Source organism: Psammomys obesus, unplaced genomic scaffold (assembly GCF_907164565.1).
Source record: "Psammomys obesus unplaced genomic scaffold, mPsaObe1.curated_primary_1811, whole genome shotgun sequence".
Classification (NCBI taxonomy): Eukaryota; Metazoa; Chordata; class Mammalia; order Rodentia; family Muridae; genus Psammomys; species Psammomys obesus.
The window spans coordinates 14916113-14938981 of record NW_026596057.1 but is presented as its reverse complement, the minus strand read 5'-3'; positions in this window follow the sequence as shown (position 1 = coordinate 14938981).

Sequence of the window (22869 nt, the reverse complement as noted above, 5' to 3'; positions counted from 1 at the left end):
GTGTGTGTGTGTGTGTGTGTGTGTGTGTGTGTGTGTGTGTGTGTGTGCGCGCGCATGTATGTGATGTCAGGGGAAGGAGTCATGCATACCATGCTACAGCATACATGTGAAGATCAGAGGTCAATTCTGTGAAGTCAGTTCTGTTCTTTCACTTTTACGTGGGTTCCAGGAACTGAACTCATTGGCCAGGTTTGCACTCCAAGAAGTTTACCCACTGAGCCATCTCACTGAGCCTGGATCAGACATGTTAGTAGCTTGAATATTTAACGAAAGCATGGATGAACTTTTCTATTATTTGAACTATGGGAAATCTTCCTAACTACGACTTAAAACTCTAAAGCCACTCTTTCCATTAAAAAATATTATTGCATAAACCTTCTGTGTGGCAAAAGAAGAAAGAGACAAATAACACAGTAGGACAAACTATTCACAATTTATGCTGTTTATACTTAATATAGAAAAGCCACCTAAAAATAGAAAGCAAAGAGGCCAGTAACATTTTCTTTAAAGGCTGTGTGTTACGAAGATGTGAACTGGGCTGCGCAGGAAAGACATAGCTGACTCCTTGTCAAGTGAGAGGCTATATGTCCTCATAGGGGCAGTTAAGTTTTGTTTTTTTTCTAAGCACCAGCTTAACATATTTTATTGCTGAAGATTGCGGGGAGGCAGAGTACAGCCTTATGGAAAGAAATTTGATACTTTTTATCTAGAAAGTTCTTAGTAGTCAATACTTCTACAGCCATGTTGAATGGACTCACAAGCCAACTTCAATAACCTCCTACTGATAGCCAAAGAGGAGGATACATTGTCTGTGAATGTATCACAGTCAGAAAACATTTTACAGATGCCTCTTGAAAACCAACACATTCTTTCTAAGAAAAAAGAATAAAGTCAATAAAGGGGAAACTTCAAGGATTTAGATGACTTTTCTCATACAAACTTATGAAGGAAACCTGATGAAAGTAAGCTTTTCGTTCAATGGGACATCAGTTTGCAAGGACAGAGGTGACGGCAGTATGATATCTTCGCTTTGCATCTTCCAGTATCTTAGATGTAGGGAATGATTGTGAAGGGTGAACAGCATCCCAAAACGACAATATGACATTCCTACCCTCTGACGGGAGGGTACAGTTCCACCTGTGAAGCACAGTGGCCTGTCTTCACTATAACCAGGCCCCTGATAAAACCTCCAGATGTATTATCAAATTCAAGGAGGAGATAAGGTACAGTACTGAACAGTGTCACAAAGAAGAGAGCCACCAAATGCCATTTTTGAAAACTCTTTGAGACAAACTTGTAAGCTTCCTGAAAAACAAATAAAAAATGCCAAGGAAAGAGAAAGAAAGAAATTAAGAAATTAAGAAATTAAGAAAGAAAGAAAGAAAGAAAGAAAGAAAGAAAGAAAGAAAGAAAGAAAGAAAGAAAGACTATCTGCTTGCAATGTATAGATTTAATTTGGATTTTAAATAAACAAAACAGGATAAATGAATGATAAAAATAAATGAAAACAAGACCATTTAAACATAAAAGTAAAGTGTAGACACTGGATGACATTAGATGATATTAAAGATTATTGTTTATATTTTATGTGGTTATGTTTAAAAGGGAGAGCTGGCTTTTACAAACATATACTGAAACATTTACAGATTAAGTGATCTAATGTTTGAAATTTGCTTTATAAATATGAACCTGGGGAAGGAAAGAAGAGCAGGACAGAGGAGGGGGTGTCATGTGTCAATCGCCATTGTAGCTACCTGACAAACACAGGGATTTGTAAGACTTTCTTTCATAAATATTCAGAACTCATCTATCTAGTGGCACACACAAAACAGCACTGTGCATAGGTACACATGGATTGGGAGGTCAGGAACGAAGTGCTTCAACAGAGCACAATGTTGGAGAGTGGGGATGGGAAGAGGACCTGAACAATGAAGGAAAATACAGATATAAGAGATTAACTGACAGATATTGTAGTCCATTAACAGAGATGGATGATTGATGCTGCTCTTTAAACTGAGAGACTCCTCCCCAAACAGAGGCAACAGAGCATGGATAAAGCAGAAGATCGCAACTGCTCCTCTGAAAGCAACCTGGACAATTACCCACAATGTGCTTCTTAGTGCTATAACTGTGATTCGTTGGTCTGCAAGCCTCGTGAGCACTGGTGCCATCTTCCAGAGAGGAAAGTAGGTCTAATTGCTCATCAAAATCTCTTCACACCACAGACAGGTCCCAAAAGAAGAACAAATGGCTAATAAACAAATGTTCAAAAGCTTTAGTCATCAGGGAAATGCAAATCAAAACTACACTCATCCCAGTCAGATGAGCTGTCATCAAAAAAACTAACAAGAAATGCTGGTAAGGAGGCAAGATCGGGATTCCTTATAACACTGCTGGTGAAAATGGATATTATTCCAACTACTGTGGAAATTCATATAAAACTTCCTCAAAACATGAAAATAGAATTACCATGTGATATTTCTTCCTTCCGTTTTTTTGTTTTGTTTTGGCTTTTGTTTTGTTTTATTTTTTGAGACAGGGTATAGCCTTGGCTGTCCTGGACTCACTTTGTATACCAGGCTGGCCTCGAACTCACAGAGCTTCACCTGCCTCTGCTTCCCTGAGTATTGGGATTTAAAGGCATGCACCACCATGCTGACTGCCATGTGATGTTTCCATATATACTTTGGGGTATAAAGTCAAAGACATCAAAGTCAGCATATGCTAGAGAGATACCAGTATGTCCATGATCACTGCAGCATTATTCATAATAGCCAAGGTACAGAAGCAGCTGAGGTTCCAACCAACAGCTACATGAAGAAAGAAAATGTGATCTACATAAACAATAGAATTAACCAACCAGATAATTCAAAATTTGTCTTGTTAGTGTCTCAATTATACAAGCAAATGAGTATTGAACAAAATAAAACAGACTTAGACAAATATTGCTTATTTTCTCTCGTATGCAAAACCTAGACTTCTAAGATATGAAGGTAAAACAGGTCCTTTCTCAGAAATGAAAGAGGCAGTCAACCAGGAAAGGGAAATAACAGTAAAATGGGAGAATGAGCATTTGTCACAGTATATTATATATGTATATAAACATGTCATAATGAAAACCATTAACTTATACCATTAATATATGCTATTTTAAAACATCATCTTCATCACCTGTTCTCTTCTCTGAGAGTCTTGAAAACTTAGCTTCTTCAGAAGTACTAAATCTTTGGGGCTCCATCTCTCCTCTACCACAAACTAGCTCATATGCTTCTAATAGCCCTGCTCCATGATCAACAGCTTCCTGATTGTGGTGATTTCAACAAAAATGGCCCCCAGATGTTCATGTATTCGAATGCTTAGTCACTTTGATGGGATTAGAAGGATTAGGGGGTGTGGCCATGTTAGAGAAAGTATGCCACTGAGAATGGGCTTTGAGATTTCAAAAGCCCAGGCTCAAGCTCACTTACTCCCTCCCCCCACCTTCCCCAGAGACCAGGATGTAGCTCTCAGCTACTTCTCCAGGATCATGCCTGCCTGCCACCATGGTCCCCACCATGATGATAGTAGTGTAACCCTCTGAAACTGTTTGCAAGCCCTCGTTTAAATGTCTTCTCTTATAGGAATTGTCTTGGTCACGGTGTCTCCTGACAGCAACAGGACAGTGACTAAGATACTGATGACGTTTTCATCTACAGATCATAAAGAGTCTGGGAACTGAGGCTGTCTTCTGAACTTTACAAAGATCCAAGGATCGAGAAGGGCAACCCCAATTCCTCCTAAGAAAAAAGAATCTTTTTCCTGAAATATAAAATTGTGAAAGCGAGATCCAAAATCGAAGATCAAGCTTTGGGGAAAGAAAGGCAAAGACACTGAGGAGGAAAGAAGTGACTTCAGTGAAGCACAATTCAGGGGGAAGGAGAGCCTCAGGAGGGAAGAGGCTCTTCACCCCAAGTTTCAGACTGTAGTGCCACACTTCCCATTATCCACCAAAAAAAAAGTCTTTCTTGAACTCTAGAACCAAACTACTGGTGGTTGCTCAGTGGTTAGAGTGGCAGCTGGCTTGGTGGTGTTTTGAATACATGATTTGGCTCTTCCCTGACACTCTGAGAAGAAATGAATTGCTTGAATCAGAACACATTCGTCGTACCTTTGTTTGGTGCCCCAGGGTCATCAGTAGACTTTTCACAGGAGTAGAGAGTGAAGCTTGATTGATGTCTCAGTCTAACATCTCATCATAGGCAGTGAAGAAGTTGATTCTTGAAGTATCACTCAAATGGCATCATGCCTATCTCTGAAGTATAGATGATTCTCACAGCAACAGGCTTCTCATGCTTGGAGCCAGGATGTTCCAGAGAGGATGAAACTTCCACCAGGTTTATAGGGATCCCCTGTGAAAAGCTTTTGTAGGACCTAAGAAGCAGCAGTAAGTGAGACAAACGTACTGGAAAACTTGTACTGCCTGGGGTCCAACTGCAGCTCTTTCTGCACTATGCATTTTCCATTCCCCGCCCCCTCTTGGAAATTAGACAAATCCCCATCACAATTAGCTCCTATGTGTCTGGAACTTCTCTTCTAGAAGTCTCTACCTCATTATCTTCATCAGCTACTCCAGCTTCATTTTGATATCTTCTCTCCATCTGGGCCAGTGGTTCTCAACCTTCCTAACACTGCAAACCTTTAATATAGTTCCTCATGTTGTGGTGACTCCCAACCATAAAATTATTTTTGGTGCTACTTCATAACTATAATTTTGCCACCATTATGAATGGTAATGTAACCATCTGTGTTTTCTGATGATCTTATATCACCCCTGTGAAAGGACTGTTCAATTCCCCAAAGGGATCACAACCCACTGACTGAGGCACTCCTGTGTGACAAGCAAAACTATGCAACTATTCAAAAATGTACTATTTTGTCCTTACAGTGAATGGTGTTAGAGACTTATAGCTGGTCAAAATGATGAAAATATGCAACTGTTGAATGTTTGGTCCTAAACAGGACATCTATACTATCCACTCCAAAGCTCAGGGAACAGAGCAGAATAAGAGATATTAAAGAACCTAAAAACAAGCTGGAGGGCAGAATGGAAAGCAGTAGGATGCTGTCCTCAGGACATGACATGGGCCATTGCACTCTTCAACTTTCAGATGCTGTGATTACCTGCACAAGACTGGGACTGTCAGCATTCTGTCACAGAGGGAAAGAGGTCTCACAAGCCCTATGGGAAGTTAATGGTTGCTTACAAAGGAAGACATTTTCTTGGGCTCTGTAGCCACTGGTAAGTTACTGCTGTTCCTATAAATAATCCTAATTAAAATCATCAATTGGTTCAAGAAAAAAAAAAGATTAGTTTTGTCATGGAGTATTTTGTTTTCACCATCTACGTTGATCAAAAGCTTTGCTGGTTATAGTAGTCTTGGTTGTCATCTGTGGTGTCTTAGAGTCTGCATGACATCTGCCCTGGCCCTTCTGGCTTTCATAGTTTCTGTTGAAACTATGAAAGTGTGGTGTGATTCTGATATGTCTACCTTTATATGTTACTTGGCCTTTCTCCCTTGCTGCTTTTAATATTTTTTTCTTTGTTCTGTAGATTCAGTGTTTTGATTATGTGATGTGAGGAGTTTCTTTTCTGGGCTAGTCTATTTGGTGTTCTGTAGGCCTCTTGTATGTTAATAGACATCTCTTTCTTTAGGTTGGGAAAATTTTCTTCTATGATTTACTTGAAAATAGCCTGGAATCTTTTTTTTTTTCATCTATTCCTATTATTCTTAGATTTCATCTTTTCATGGCATCTTAATTTCTTGGATGTTTTGTATTTGGAACTTTTCCGATTTTACTTTTTCTTTGAGAGATGTATCAATTTCTGCAGCTGTATCTTCAGCCCCTGAGATTCTCTCTTCCAACTCTTGTATTCTGTAGGTGATATTTACCTTTGTGGTTCCTGATCTTTTCTCTAAGTTCTCCAGATCCAGGGTTTTCTCTGTTTGTGTTTTATTGATTCTAATCTGTTTTCATGTCTTGTACCATTTTGTTCATCTCTTTGAATGTAGATTCCTGTCTTTCCATGATGGCCTCTACTTTTTTGTTTGTTTCTTCTTTATATGCCACTGCTTGTGCCTCTATTTGTTTGGCTGTATTTGCCTGTATTTCTTTGTTCGTTTCTTCTTTATGTATCTCTAATAAATGGATAAGCATAAATTTGAGATCATGTTCCTATGTTTTTGATGAATTAGCATATCCATTGATTTTGAGGGTTGCTGGTGAAGTCATGATATCATGATTTTTGTTGGATGTGTTCTAACGTTGACCTCTAGCCATCTCCTTAGCCATAACCTTCTCTGTTCGTTCCTGGAGTCTGTACTTCAGACTGGGTCCATCTGTCTCTGGTGTCTGGAGTATTCTTCAGGAAAATGAGAGAGGTCCACTAGCTTTATTCATAATAGCCAGAACCTAGAAACTACCCAGATGTCCCTCAACTGAAGAATGGATACAGAAATTGTGGTACATTTATACAATGAATTTCTACTCAGCTATTAAAAACAAGAAAATCATGAAAATTACAGGAAAATGGTAGGAACTAGAAAAGATCATGCTGAGTTGAGGTATCCCAGAAGCAGAAAGGCACACATGGTATATTCTCACTTATAAGTGGATATTAGACATATAATAAGGAATAAACATACTAAAATCTGTACACCTAAAGAAGCTAAGCAAGAAGGACCCTGGGTAAGATGCTCAATCCTCACTCAGAAAGGCAAATGGGATGGACATTGGAAGAGGGAGAAAACAGGGAACAAGACAGGAGCCTACCACAGGACTTTGAAAGACCCTCTGTGGCATCAAAGCAGACTAATAGCCAAACTTTGGGCAGAATGTAGGGAATCTTCTGAAAGGAGGGGGAGATAGAAAGACCTGGAGGGGACAGGAGCTCCACAAGGAGAGCAATAGAAACAAAAAATCTGGGCCCAGGGGTCTTTTCTGAGACTGAGACTCCAACCAAGGACCATGCATGGAGATAACCTAGAACCTCTGCACAGATGTAGCCTATGGCAGCTCAGTGTCCAAGTGGGTTCCCTAGTAATGAGAACAGGGACTGTCTCTGACATGAACTCAGTGGCTGGCTCTTTGGTCACCTTCCCCTAAAAGGGGAGCAGCCTTACCAGGACACAGAGGAAGACAATGCAGCCAATCCTAATGAGACCTGATAGGCTAGGGTCATATGGAAGGGAAAGAGGACCTCCCTTATCAGTGGGCTGGGGGAGGGACATGGAAGGAGAAGAAGGAAGGAGGATGGGATTGGGAGGGGACTATAGCTGGGATACAAAGTGAATAAACTGTAATTAATAAAAATAAATGAATATTTTAAAAAGAGATGAAAGTACAAAGAGGACTAAGTAGCTGGAAGGAAGAAAGAGATCAGGAAGTAAGAAGCAGGGCAGAGAGGTTGCCTATCAAAATACATCATATACATGTATGAAAATGTCATCATGAAGCCATTATTATATATAAATAATATATTCAAATTAAAACTTAATTTCAATGACTTTATTGAATACAACAGAATTTAGCTGTTATCCAGTCATTTTATTTCTAGCAGAAGCCATAGTCTTTCCAGTTCACAGTTTCTTGGTCTTTTTCGGACTTAATATAGTTACTGTGAGATGGGCGTTGTTCCACGTTATCATCTCCTTTCCAAGAGTGCTGTTTCTGTGCTGGGGAGAGGCAACTGTTGTCCTGGCTTCCAGACGTATGCTTGATCTCACAGTTAACCTGTACCTAACTGACTCCACTGAGAGGCTCCTCTTCCTGTCCGGTCCTCACCGTCCATCACCATGCTTCGGCTGCTCACAGGAAGTGCTGTCCCCTCCTCGTATATTGGACCCCTCATTCCCAGCCACCTCTGCAGTCCTCATGGGAACCACGGGAAGTCTCTCCGTGGCCCTTCCCTCTGCCTTGGGAGCGTATAATTTGTGAGGCCCCATGAAGCTGTTCCCAGAACTGCCAGCTACACTTTCCCAGACACTGCGCTTCTTCCTCCCAGGGCCCCTACTGAAGACGGACCTACTCGGCCTTTCAGCACAGTCCTGGAAGGGGGGATACGAATGGGGTTCTCGACAACCCACCTACAACATCAACTGCCCAGCCTCATCCCCTCAACCATAATTCAGCCCAAGACAATGAAGATGCTCAAGACCTCTTCAAAGAAACACAGCAGGCACCCAAGTCCCAACATTATCGTTCCTCCTCCTTCCCCCAGCTGGTCACATTTTCATCTCCCTTTGCGTGGAAAATAAATTATGTCATCCTGCCTTCTAAAATTTCAGCTCTCTACACTCTGGCTCTTGATATTTAAAGCCAAGCTTTTTAATGTGTTTTTTTTTTCTTTTTAATTTGTCTAAAGGATCAGCTTTAAGATGACTGTTTATGCTCAGCAAAGAGGATTCAGTATCCAAGACAAGACAGTTATCTTCCCCCACCTCTGGCTGTCTCTGACAGCCCAGCTCCCCCAGGGTGTCTTCCCAGACACTATTATCCTGGCCATCCTGCTCACAGAAGCATCCCTCACCCAGGTAACCCACCCACAGCTGTCAGGATTTATACTGGGAGCAAGCCTAGCGAGGCCTCTCTGAAAGCTGTGCCAGGGCCTCCTGGCTGGCTAAGGCTGAAAGGGGACTCATTTGAGTGAGCTGAGAGAACAGAAAACAAGACTTTGAGATGGACAAGCTCTCCAGACATCAGTTGTTTTTTGTTTTTTGTTTTGTTTTGTTTTGTTTTGTTTTTTTTGGTTTGGTTTGGTTTGGTTTGGTTTGGTTTGGTTTGGTTTTTAAAGAAAGAAAAAAAGGAGAGAGCCAGGCCCTTTAAATCTGCCGTGGAGGCAAGGAGCCTGCAAAGAAAAAGTGCCTGTTGTTCACTCACTTTCCATCTTCAGCCTTCCCTGTACTCATCATTTGTTTTTATTTTCTACCTTGACATGAAAAATGTTATTTTTTAAATATATATATATATCAAATAAAATCATGTTTATGTGACCCAGTTTTATAGGTCTTTTCAGATACTTTTGACAGTTCCATTCTTAACAATTATAACTCAGTGTTCGTTCAGGAAATTGAATGAGTATACCCAGAAGTCAGGGAGCAAGTAGTGTACGTGTCCCTTCACCCCTTCCTCCCACCCCTGAAGACTCCACAGAGGGATGGCTCAATGTTTCCAATTCGTTAAATGTCACAAGAGATATTTGGGTTTAGCAAGTAAAGAACATCCAAAGATGGTGTGAGGAACAGAGGCAAAATATGGAATTATTCCTTAGGGTCTTTAAAAATGAGGTGTCTTATCCTCACAGAAGAGGGACCAGCCTCCTCCCCTGGCCTACGGTTGCCCAGAGCTCGTGGGTTTCTCTCAGGGCTACGAACAGAACTCCACTGCTCAGTACTCGCTTGCTATTTCCAGTAGTCCTATAACAGCAACACTATGATGAGCTAGCTGCACAGCATGAGACCTGCTTAGCTGCTCCCTGGCACTTCACAAATCAGACCCAGAATTATCCAAACAAAGCTCAGTAACCAGTTGTGGTTAGAAAAAGTCCACTGTAGGTATGTGCAGAACGGTTCATAGCCCTGTAGTCAGTAAGAGTCAATATTTCTGGCAAGGTGCTCAAAACAATAATAGTCAGACTGACCACTACAAAAGATTTGGCAGTGGTGTCTTACTTCCTCATGTATTTGAGGAAGGGTGTGTGTGTGTGTGTGTGTGTGTGTGTGTGTGTGTGTGTGTGTGTGCCCATGAGCTCATATTTGTAGTTGGGTAGAGGTGTATGGAGTGTATGTGTGTGAGAGAGAGATAAGGCGTGTCAGGGAGGAGAGGGAGATAGAGAGGTATGTATGTAAAGACTGTAAATGTTTGTGGTGGATATGAGTGTAATATATGGGCCCTGGTGTGAATGTTTAGGTATAGTCTTTGGAACTTTATGGAAAAATTCTGTAGCATCTAGGCACCTTAAGAGTCTAGACTCTTAAGGGTATTTGTGCTTTCTTGTGACAAGCCCCTAGAAGAACAACCAACCCAAGATCGTTTAATAACACCTTTAACCACAAGATTGTTTAAACTAAACTTTTGAGTTATGATTTCGAGAATTAGAAAGAGTGTGTGCGTGCTAGTCCTGCCTTGCTGGTGGGTGGGCATGGGATTGGAAATTTCTGTTTTTTTTCCACTCCACTTAGAACCAAGTCTGAGAGATGTCCTTATTCCTGACTCTGCTTCTCTCTCTAGGGTAAGTTTGATCTTAGGACACTAAGCAACTAGTCTTTGACGGGATGAGGGGAGTGACTCAGTAAAGTGCAGAAGAATGAGTGCATGAGTTCAGATTCCCAGCTCCCTTGTGACAAGCCATGCGGTGGCAGTGAACGCCCGTAAACCCAACACTGTGGAGACAGGCAGCTCTATGAAAGCCACCAGCCACCCGGCCTAGGAGAACTGCTCACCTCCAAGGGCGGTGAGAGACCCAGCTTCAAAAAGAAGGTGGACAGCCACTGGAGAGTACATCTGATGCCAAGCTCTGGCCTATACTCCTACATACACATGCAGCTGCATGCATACTTCCCCGTGCACACACACAGACACACAAACACACACACAGGTAACTAGCCTTTGAAGATCCTGGTCACTTTGTGTGGGGGTCTCCAATCCCACCATACTTTGACCTATTACCAGCAATAGGAAGTTAGTGCTCTCAACTCATGTTTTTTATTTATCATTTTTGGACTCCCAGAATCTCTGCAATCTGCCTGTCAGGTCTTTTATGCATTTAGAAGACGGACATTTTTTTTTATTTATTTCATTGGCATTTTAAGATACCTTCTATGAAGAATCATTCAGCCTATCATATGACTAGATACAAATATTATCTTTAGTATTTGTCAATTGAAATAATTTATTACAAGTGTGAATAAAGTATGTAAGGCACAGCCACGTTAATAGTTCTACAAGTCACAAAGGAGAAAGCTTTTGCCATCTCTGCTAGTCAACTCAGCAAAGCACACACACAGGAAGTGTACACACACACACACACACACACACACGAGTATCTTCCAAAGAGGAACAGTAGGTTCTCCCATTCTGTGTACTTCTTCACAATGTGTTCGGGCCTCTTCTCGACAGCAGTCTCTGTGTTTCCTCAGTTTAAAACTGTGTAGAGCAGATGTGAAGCTTCATGACTCACAAGGTCAAGTCATGAAAACTCCGTACACCTCTGCTCTGCTCCCTTGCTCCTAACACCCAGTTGCCAATTTCTAAGGAAGCCCAATATACCCCTTATGAAGGGCTGAGTTCTCAGGTGAGAGCTATCATCAGTCATCCAGCAAATGGGTACAGGTTTCTCTAAACAGTTCTAAATCCCAATCATCATGTCTGCTTCCTCTAAGGAGCCACACACCATGGAGCAGAGACCATCTCAGCTGTGCACAGTTTGAACAGAATGAAAGCTTCTCTGTGTCATTCAATGCTCAGTGGTTAATTACACAGAAATAATGAGTGGGTGTGGGAGGGGTGCTAAAGCATATAAAACTTAATGAAGACAGTGTATGGAATTTAACTTCACCACTTAATGGCTTCATGACTAAGTAACCATTTATGTATAACTCCGTTTTCACATCTAACTGCAAACAATGTCATTGATTGTAGCAATGACAACAACAACATTGGCACTCTCTACTTCACAGCGCTATTAAATTAGGCAGGAAAAGCACTTCTGAAATTGTAAAACATTAGAAAAAAACATTATTTCAATTCTGGCATGCTATTGAAATATCTTCACTGAAACAGAACCTGAATCTTGCCATAACTTCCACCTGTAAGCAGAATCTCACCTATAATCTTCTCTGAAAACAAAGAAACAAGCCTAATTCTTCTTCCACCTCACAATCACTTAAGAAATGAATTATAGCCCCACTATCTTCAGATACCCAAGGTGTCCTCAGCCTCAAGATGTTCAGGAGTCTTTGTCCTTCCACCCATGTATCATGCAGTCTTAGATGTTTAGTTGTTCCTTGCTGGGCTTCTATGAAGGTTCTCTTGGCCTCTACAGGTCTCTGGATTGCTACATTGGAGGTAAAGAGTACTGTACCCCTTTCAGAAAACTGTGCATCAAGAAGGGAAGTCGGGTGAGGTGGCACACGCCTGTGATCCCAGCACATGGGAAGGCAGAGGCAGGTGAATCTCTGTGAGTTCGAGGCCACCCTGGTCTACAAAGTGAGTCCAGGACAGCCAAGGCTCTACAGTATATGGAGCCTATACCTAGTGTCAGAGTATTGTCCTACTCACAGTCCTGTCCACACTCGCATCCCTAACCACTTCAGTTCCTCTCCTGTTCTTCCTTTCATAGACCGTTAAATATGTCTGTTTAATGCAAAAGACAAAATGACATGTAAATTTGTACATCCAAACTTGAATACTGGTGAATTGGTGAGACCTCATTTTGGACAATGGATTAGACTGAAAAAAAGAATCATTTATGCCCTTGGCTCATACAGCTTCTTTCCTTGAAAATGGTAAGCGTTGGCCTAGAAATGTTTTTTTTTTTCATTTTATTGTTTGAGGATTCCACACATGAATACAATATGTTTTGATCAAATCCACACATCCTTATCTCTTCCTTCCCTATGCCCGAACCACTATTCCTTTCTAATTTCACGTGCTTCTTTTTTAAACACTTGGTGCTGCCTGTGTGTCCATCAGTCTAGGCCGTATGTTGGCACATGGGTAGCCTACCATGAACCACATTCGGGAAGAAAACTGACTCTCCTTCCAGCGGCCATCCAGTGTTAGAAGCTCCTCAGCTAGAGGTAGAACTCCATGGCCCCCTCAGCAATCCGTGCTGAGATTTTGTCTGGCCTGATTGGGTGGCGGTCTTAGACATAGCTGCTGTGAGGGCGTGTGTGCGCAACTGCCCTATTGTGTCCAGATAACACCATTTCACTGTACTTAGCCACGATCTCCGGCTCCTAGAACCCTTCCATTTCCTCTTCTGTGGTTATCCCTGAGCCTTGGGAGTTAGGGGCCAGGGACTGTGACACAGATATCTCATTTAAGGCTGAGAACTCCAGTTGCTTATTCTCTGCACACGGACAAGTTGTGGGTGTGGGTGTGTATTAATCGCCATCTACCATACGTTTCTCTGATGAGGGTCAAGAAATTCACTAATCTATGGGTTTAAGGAGAAGCACTTATGAGGATGCTTTTTGCTTTTCCATTTAGCAGAATAATGGTTAGAGGTCCTTCCTAGAGTCTCTGGCCTTCCCAGCCACGGGCTGTTAAAGGTTCCAAGTATGAATTCCATCTTGTGGAAAGCCTAAAAGTCCAACAAGAAAGTGTTTGGTTGATTCCATAACATTAGAGCTGCTATTGTATACCTTGTGGGCATACCTTGCCAAGGCTTAGGAGAGTGTAATCAATCAATATACTACAGAGCTCAGCTTCTCGGGGCCTGGTCAATCTCCCTTCATTCAGCTCAACTCTCCTCCTGCAATGCAACTGCTAACTTCTTGCTTGTTGTACTCCTCTAGCGGCCTCTTCTATGGCGTATGAGCGGGCAGTGCTGTTCCAGCACGCTATGAGGAGGTGCAGCTAAAGAAAACTTACTTCAGAGACAGCTCAGTCCTTCCCTGCATCTGAAACACACTCCCTGTGACCTTGAGAAATAACCACTTTAATGCCATAGCCTGTAAAAGGTGGACTGGCACTTTCTTTTTTTTTTTTTTTAACTTCCTTTCATTTGGAAAGAAAAAGAAAAATGAAGCAACAGTGTCACACACTCCTCAACTTACAACAAGGTGTTTCTGCCAAAAGCTCGTTTAGATTTTTGCCATCAAAACCAGCACATTTCTTGGGGAAGCAGAATCTCAGTCACTAATGTGAAGGTAGACCAAAGGCAGGGCCAAACAGCCCGGCTTGCCCAGCTCTGTCAGGCATGATGTGAAAATGTAGAACAACGGCTTCATGTTTTACAGTTGTCAAGTACTGAGCAAGAAAAAGAATCTGAACAGCACGGGAAGACAACCTGGGAATAAGTGAAGACAAGAAAAGGAAAAACTATGATTGAATATTATGAGAACCCAGCACATTCTCCACTCCCCCATAGGCAGCTCTGGACACTTAGTGTGGATAATTATCTTTGTTGGGACACTCACACAGCTCTGTTTCCCTTGCTTCATCATCAGCATTTGTGATTATTTATTATAGCACACACACTCCCACAGCCATGAAAATCCCACTCTGAAAGCCTGCTTTATCCTTTTTAATTAATACCAAAGGCAATTAAATCCTGGTATACTCCCCATTACCTGCCAAGTCTAGTTATTTATAAAATATAAGAACAGGGTTTCAGATTGTATTATTTTGTTCATATGCAGCCTCTGAAAAAAAATTTCTTTGGTTTCCCAACATGAAAACTTGCAGCCAGCGCGGGGATGGGGCTGCTTTGGCATGGCTTTTTATTGATATTTGGATTTTTTTTATTTGTCCAGTGTTTGTTTGTTTGTTTGTTTGTTTGTTTGTTTGGCTAGGACTCTTCTTAAGGAATAGGAAGCTATCTGCGCTTTACCTGAGGTCTTCTCAGAGAAAGAAGAGAAGGGTCTAAGAGTTGCACACACAAGGTCATTATCACATTGCAAAGCACACAAGAGCTTGCCTGCCCCACTGGGCAACCATTCCTTTTGGACATTGAGGATCCTAACTGGAATATGTGGCTTCTTGGGAACTATTCCTTTCATTTTTCTGGGAGACGCAGCAATTCAAACCACAGAGTGAGAGAAAGGAATGCACAAGCTCGTGTTGTTACTAGCAGAACCCCCAAAGCTGCTATAACAAATGAGACAAACAAAACTTGGTGATCGCCAAATGCCAGGCCAGGAGAGACCTCAAGGTATCCAATACCAAGCAGGGTGGTGATGGTGCACGCCTTTAGTCCTGGCACTCAGGAGGCAGAGGCAGGTGGATCTCTAAGTTCGAGCCCAGCCTGGTCTCCAGAATAGCCAGGGATACACAGAGAAACTCTGTCTCAATAAGTAAATAAATAAATAATAAATAAATGTGTCCAATACCTACTCCAGCTTTAACGATTAGCAAGTGATATCTAAATTGTGTGTGCATGCATGCACCTGAACGTGGGGGGACGGGGCAGGTGTTTGTGAGTGGGTGTGAGTGAGTGGGTGTGGGTGTGTTTTCACATATGCATGGCATCTGTCATGAATGCTTGAGTAAGCACCTCCATCACACAAGATTACTGGGATAAGTGCTCTGAAGAGCACGCAATAGTATAAACCAATCGTTACCTTGGGAGCTTTACATTTTATTGGAAAGATGAGACAATTGCATGTGAAAGAAAACGCCAAGAGCAACCAACAAACTCTAGAATCCTTGCGTGTTGTAGAGACAAGGCCCATCCATCCTAGTAACTAAGATTATAACTATAAGCCCAAGGGCCTGAGAGAGAGGGAGACCTTATGTGACTGTCAGGAAAGACAAATGCAGCCTCTGAGTTGACAGAAACTGTTCCTGTTACAGAAAGCAGACATCCGCTCACTTCATCAACACCCTGGGATCAAAATGCCCCCAACAGGGGGAGCAGAGTTGCCTAAGACAAGCTTCCTGCCTTGGGAAGAACAGAGAGATTTAAAGGAACCTTTGTAGGCCTCATCCAACTGGTAGTGGTTTGTTTCAAATGTTTACGGAGAACGTTTGGAAGCTTAGGAATCGACCCCACTCCATCCTGCCTCTACAAGGGGCTCAAATGACTCAATTGAGATGGGCCTCTGGCTGTCACCTTTTGAACCCCTTTATCCAGCGTCTCCTACTAACTCGACTTCTCATCCTCAGAGGCCATTGAAGTGGGGTTGTAATTGGTTGTGAAGTACAGAAAACTAGACTCAAACAGCCCAGTATCATCTCGTCTCTCTCTCTCTCTCTGTCTTTCTCTCTGCACATGCGTTTCTGTCCCTCTCTTCCTCTCTGCTCCTCCTCCTGCACGGTAGTCAAGAGCTGCTCCAAATAAACTTGCATTTATATACTTCAAAAAAAAAATGTCTTCCAGATGCTAGAACCTTTCAATGACATTTTCCCAGTTGCTCATTACATCGATGCTATAATGTAGCATAGATGAATTTACTATCTCAACAACAAACTATTTCACAGTGAATCAGTGCCAATCGCTGAGAAGTTCTCCTTTATTTGGATTTGCGTTCTCCTAATTTCAATTGTTTTTTTCTTTTGGAGAATTCAATTATATCAACAAGCAGTAAAATTCACACATTACCAAAGCAAGAGAAGCATAATGGATTAAGAATGGAAACTGGACTGTTGCACTGTTTTTTAAACATGGTTACCTTTGGCTGAAATGTGGTATTATTTTCTTTGTTTTTATTTATTTATATTAAAAACAGATTTTTTTTCATACAATATATTATGGCTATTGTTTCCCTCCCTAGTCCCTCCCCGTTCTTCCCTTCTTCCTCCCATCCAGATCCACATCCCTCTGTCTCTTCTTAGTAGACAAATAATAGGGAATAATAATAAAATAAAATCAGACACACATAGGGATACCATAAAAACACAAAACCAGAAGCTATAATATATACACAATAAACCTGTAAGGTTAAAAAAAAACAAAAGAAAGAAAAATTAAAAAAAAAAAAAGCCCTGACACAACATTATGAAACAAAGAACCTCCAAAGGTGCTGCTGAGTTCATTTTCTGTCAGCCATCTACTCCTGGGCATGGCGCCTTCCCTCATGTTTTGTTTCCCCAGTAAAACTCTCTTGGAGAAAACTAATTAACTTATTCTAAGGGTCATCTGAGGGGTAGTATGGAAATCTAATACAGTAGAAGCTTCCTAAAATGTTTGCCTATATGGAATCACTGTAAATAAAATCACCAGATAACAGGAGACAGTGCCCCAAATGGACTTCTCTCATCACCAAATGAAGCTTCCAATACTGGGATTAATCTAATCAAGTTTTTGGCCAAAGGGGTCCCATGGGAACCCCTAAACCCACACTATTGCTGAGGCTATTGGCTGCCTTCTACAAACTGACGGTAAGGCCCTTTTGCAGAAGGCAATACCTAGATAAGTCATTGAACATGGAGAAGTTGAATCGGTGCCTACCAGCAGGAGTAGGCAGCTAATGTCTGATTTGACTTAAGACTCACGCCACAAAATGGCACTCATACCGGACACTGCTTGAGAATCCAAGAACCAGAGACTAGATAGACCAGGGACCCAGGTAAAGCCAAATACTACTGCAGCAGACAGGAACAAATACAGAGACCCACAACCACACATTAGGCAGAGGGTGAGAGACCTTGGGACGCTCAGCCTTAATAAGCTGTCTCCATCAAATCCCTCCCCTCAGGGAATGACTTCCAACTTTTAAGTCCATCTAGATCCAGCCGGGTTCTTAAATAGAGCGTTTAGCCCTGAGACCTCTACTGCAAGGACAGCACGTATCACCCATTTCAAATGTCACACACTTTCAAATTGTTCCCATTCTCTTTATGTTTCAAGGTATCAGTTTGTTTACATCCCCCTATACTGGTCACTTTTTTTCCCTGCTATTACCAAATATATGACAAAAAGACAAACTAAGGAGAAGATTTTATTTGCAACATTGTCTGCCCAGACAGTTCATCACGGCAGGGCAGGTGTGGTTGCAAGGGAATGAAGGAGCTGGCCCCTTTGCAACCACAGTCAGGGAACAGAAAGGGATGGAAGCTGACGCTCAGCAGGCTCCTTCCTTCCCCACCCCTTTTTATTCAGTCTGGTACTCCGGTTTGTGAGATGGCCCTACCCACACTCAGATCTTTTCCGTTCAGTTAAAGCTCTCTGGAGATGCCCTCACAGAAGTGTGTCTTTTAAGTGATTCAAAAGCCTATCAAGCTGACAGTGAAGATTAACTGTTAGGTTACCCAAAAACCTTATCTTTAAAAATAAATAGAACATGCTAGACGTTAATAGGTCAGTGTAAGAAACAGAAGCTTCATGCTAAATTCTCTTTTATTAATAAGGCTGCATTCAGCTCCGTGTTGGGTCTACATGGCACAGTATGTGGTTTACTGTACTTGAAAGAATTTACTGAAAGTGCCTCCTACCTGCTGATGGGATAATTGATTTTTATTTTTTTATGCCGCCCTCACATAGCTGGGATTTATCCGAAAACTATGTAAGAAAGCGACATCCCTCAATGCTCTCTCCATCCTTTCTCCTTGAGCCCCAATTATAGATTTAAATGACTGTTTTGAAAAATCTAGAAAAAGAAATGCGGTTTTTGGGGTTTTTTTTTTCTCCACGAAATCTCCCTGGGAAGATATTTAGGATACCAGTATGGAGCTCTGTGATATGAGAGCACAGGCTGCAAAAGCCCACAAAGGTCCCTGATTTCCACTCCACATCCTTCTTTCCTGTGTCCCTAACCGAATCCCCAGGTGCTAATAAACTTCCCTAAGAGAAGAGAGACCTGCATTCAACCAGACATTTATCTCAGTCTGTAAAACACTGGAGCCTCTGGCCATGCCCTGCTCATCGTGAAATAGTGAGTGAATGAGCAAACCACGAAGCCCTGCAACCCTCCTAGCGTCTGGGGTTATGTCTGTTCGGTTTCAAACTGAACACATTGACTCAGTGGATATAGCCCTAAAATTTGATTGCACGCATTCGTGGTGAGAACCAATTTTACAATGTGTTTTAAAAAATAAAATAAAATAAAATGCGAGCATAAAGCTTATTTTTAAATCTTATTACTGTCAAAAGTAAATTTTAAAATGAGCTCACATGGAAGAAGAGAAGGAAAGAAACAGAAGACGTGGGTCAAAAACTTTCGTCTCTTTACTGTAGAAGAAGCCACTCTTTTTCTTATTTGTTGCATGGGTCTTCCTTTCATCCAGTCACAATCCCAGAGTTCAATTCCACAATGGTTTGCTCGGCCTTAGACCGGTGACGTCACCTAAGAACTTGCCACAGCCCAAAGGATCATCACCTCTTCTGCAGCTCATCCTGCTCCGTAGTCTTCCAGAAAATTCTCCATCAAATATCCTCTGAAAAGTCTTACCTCATTAACACCAATCCACACCCATCATTTGCCTCTCCCTAAAGCCTGTGGACGATCTATAAAAAAGAGTAGGTTGGCTGCCTTTTTATTTTTCTACCAAAAAAAAAAAAGTTGGGAAAAATTCACTTTCACACAGTAAGATATTACCAAAATAACAAATTGTTATGCTTATTTTTAAACTCGCCTTTGTCTTGTTTTTCCCCAAGACGTCACAAGCTCCATGAGAACAAGCTCTGTAGGCAGTCACTTGTTTTCTTTAAAATGCCAAGTGTGACAGTGAAATAAAGAGGTGAATAAACAAGGGGACAATGGATTTCGGCGCACAGCCCTTCGGCGGCGGTGAGGCTGTCCGAGGTAGGCTGTCTGAGGTTCCCTGCTTCCCGTGGCACAACAAACCAAGCGACTGACTTAAACCCTGCTGACCCCCAACCCTGAAGAGTGCTCACTTGGTGGCTGCCAAACGATTATTAAGAAACACGCACACCCGTACTTAGTCCTTACCCGTACTTAGTCCTCCCTAGCTCAAGCACCTAAATCATAACTTCATAAAATGGATGGGGGTGTCGAGAGAAGCCTGGCAGCAGGAAACGGTTTCCGAATACACAATAATCAAACACGGATCCTAAACCAGAGCGCTCCTGGCAGGGCCCGCCAGTGCCGCATCAGGCCACTTCACTACCACCGTGGTTCTGAACACACAGCACACACTCGCACACGCAGCCGTGCGCCGCATTGCCAAGGGCTGCCTGATGGGATAATTCTGTTGTTAACAGCAGTGTTTTCACTGTACACACGCAGTTTTTCGCTCTTTGTAGGGACATAACTGTTTAATAGCAGGGGAAAGATACCTTTAATATTTTCCTACCACCACTCACCAGGTAAAGTTCTCTGAAATTCGATTATTGGTAGACGCTTTGGTTTTGAAAGCTTCTGTTTGAGTGGTTCACTACAGTTCCATAAATAATTGCCAAAGGAATTTTGATTTGGGACGAGGGGAGGAATTTCCTCCAAAATTTTCTGGAATGGTCCCAAACATACTTCTGCCATTTTCGATACAGACTTATGCAAAGCAGCATTCTATGTATTAATGGTTATGAAATTAAGTATCAGTCTACTCTGAAAAATATCGATGAGACTTAATGTTCTGCAATATCAAATATTCAACCAGAGTTTAATTCTTTATGTAAGATAAACACATCCATATCATTAGTATGTAAATGTATCTTTAATAAGCAGTCAAATTATATGTATAGCAAAGAATTGAATGTCGTTGGGTTTTGGAGTTTCGGGGGGGTGTTTTGTTTTGCTTTGCTTTGTTTTGTTGTCTGTCATGGCATACCACAGGATTTGCATGGTAGGCAGAGGACAAGCTTTGGGACTTAGCTCTCTCTCCACCATACTGGTCCCAGGGATCAAACTGAAGTTAGCAGGCCCATTTGTAAACACCTTCAATAGCTGAGCAATCCTGCCAGCCCAAAGAATTATTTTAAAATAAATCCCTTAAGGCTAAAGAAATGTTTCAGCGGTTAGGAGTGTTTGCTGCTTTTGTAGAGGACCCGAGTTTGGTGCCCAGCACCCACGTGTTGGCTCACAACACTATAACTCCAGTTCCACAGGATCTGATGCCCTCTTCAGGCTCTTGCAGTCACTAGGCAGACATAGTACACAAACATACATGTTACCAAAATACCCATATCCACTTTTTTATTTTAAAAACAAAGTAAATTTCTTGAGAGTGAGTGTGTGTGTGTGTGTGTGTGTAAATGTCTAACTTCATTAAAGTTTCTATTGCTGTAATGAAGCACCATTACCAAAAATAAAATGAAAGAAAGAAAGAAAGAAAGAAAGAAAGAAAGAAAGAAAGAAAGAAAGAAAGAAAGAAAGAAAGAAAAAATAAGTTGGGAAGGTAACAAGTTATTTGGCTTAAACTTACATATCACTCTTCATCGTAAAAGGAAGTCAGGGCAGGAGCTCAAACAGGGCAAAATCCTGGAGGCAAAAGCTAATGCAGAGGCCATGGAGAAGTGTTGCTTACTGGTTTGTTCCTCCTGGCTTGCTCATCCTGATTTCTTTGTTATTTTTTTTTATTTTTTTTTAATATTAGTTACAGTTTTTTAACTCTGTATCCCAGCTATATCCCATTCTCTCATTCCCTCCCAACCCAACCCTCCCTCCCTCATCTCCACCCTGCCCCTTTCCAAGTCCACTGATTGGGGAGGACCTCCTCCCCTTTCATCTGACCCTGGTTTATCAGGTATCTTCAGGACTGGCTGCAATGTCCTCCTCTGTGGCCTAGCCAGGCTGCTCCTCCCTCGGGAAGGGGGGAGGGAGGTCAAAGAGCCCACCATTGAGTTCATGTCAGAAATAGTCCCTGTTCCCCTTATTTATGGAACCCAGGACCACCAGCCCAGGGGTGGAACCACCCACAATGGGCTGGGCCCTCCCCCATCAATCACTAATAAAGAAAATGCCTTCAGGGCTTGCCTACAACCAGGTCTTATAAAGGCATTTTTTTTAATTGAGGTTCCCTCCTCTCGTATGACTTTAGCTTGTGTCAAGTTGGCATACAGCACAGTAAATATTTGATATGAGACAAAAATTGAAAACCTTAAAAGAAAAACATTTTAAACTCACCCTCATCAAGAATAAAAAACTTCTTTTCTTCAAAAGACACCATTACAAAGCCAGGTAACGACCAGTTGCAGTTGTTTCAATGATTAGTGGCGCTATGTTTCCATTTTTGCTGCTGCAACAAATGGCCAAGTGAAATAATTTAAAGGAGGAAGTATGTATTTTGGCTCATAGTCCTGGAAGTTTCTATGCACATTGCCTGGTTTCCCTGCTTCTAGACCTGCGGTGAGCCAGTACCTCTTTCCAGAAGGCTGTGGTACAGCAGAACCTGCCTCGTAGTAGTCTGGAATGGAAGGTAAGGAACAGGAAGGAACTGATAGCAAGACACAGCCTTTACATGTTTTTGGGAACCCAGTTCCTCCAACAAAGCATCATGTTCAACAGTTTCACTTCCCACTCTATTCAAAACGCAAACCCATCAATGGACTGACAAAGTCATCTATGGAGGTACCTGCACAGACATAGCCAGAGATGCCCTCTTTCTCATCTAGGTGTCCTTCAATCCCTGAAGCTGAAAGATTAACTATCATAGATACTAAATATCTTTTATTTGAGATGTTTGAAACTAGTAGCTCTTATTTTTTTTGTGAAGTAACTGGTCAAATGTCCTGCAACCATTTCTTAAAGTTAGCTGTCCTTACTATCTCACTGGGACAGAATATTCTAGATATCAGTACTGTAAATGTTTTTCTGTGTGTCTTGCCTTTCATTCAAGTGTGTGAGAGAGAGAGAGAGAGAGATTCACTGTGCTGCACAGGCTGCCCTAACACTCATGGTTCTCCTGCCTCAGCTTCCTTAACATCTGGTGCTATAGACATGAACCACCACATCTGTCTTTGTAATGATGTCTCAAAGAACTAATCAATTTTTAATGTAAATTTTTGCCACAATGAAAATCCAGTACATATTCACTAGAATAGCTATTTTTTTTAATTAATCATATCAGGTATAAGAGTATGGAACATCTAGAATTTTCTCACATGGTTGGGGCCATACGACATATTTCAGTGCCTGCGAGATGGCTCAGATGGTAAAGTGCAAGCATGGGGACCTTAGTTGGAAAGCACAGTGATCCAACAAATCCAAGCATCTCTAAGGCCAGGGCTGGTGCCTGACTTTTACTTGAGTGCTGGACATGTAAACTCAA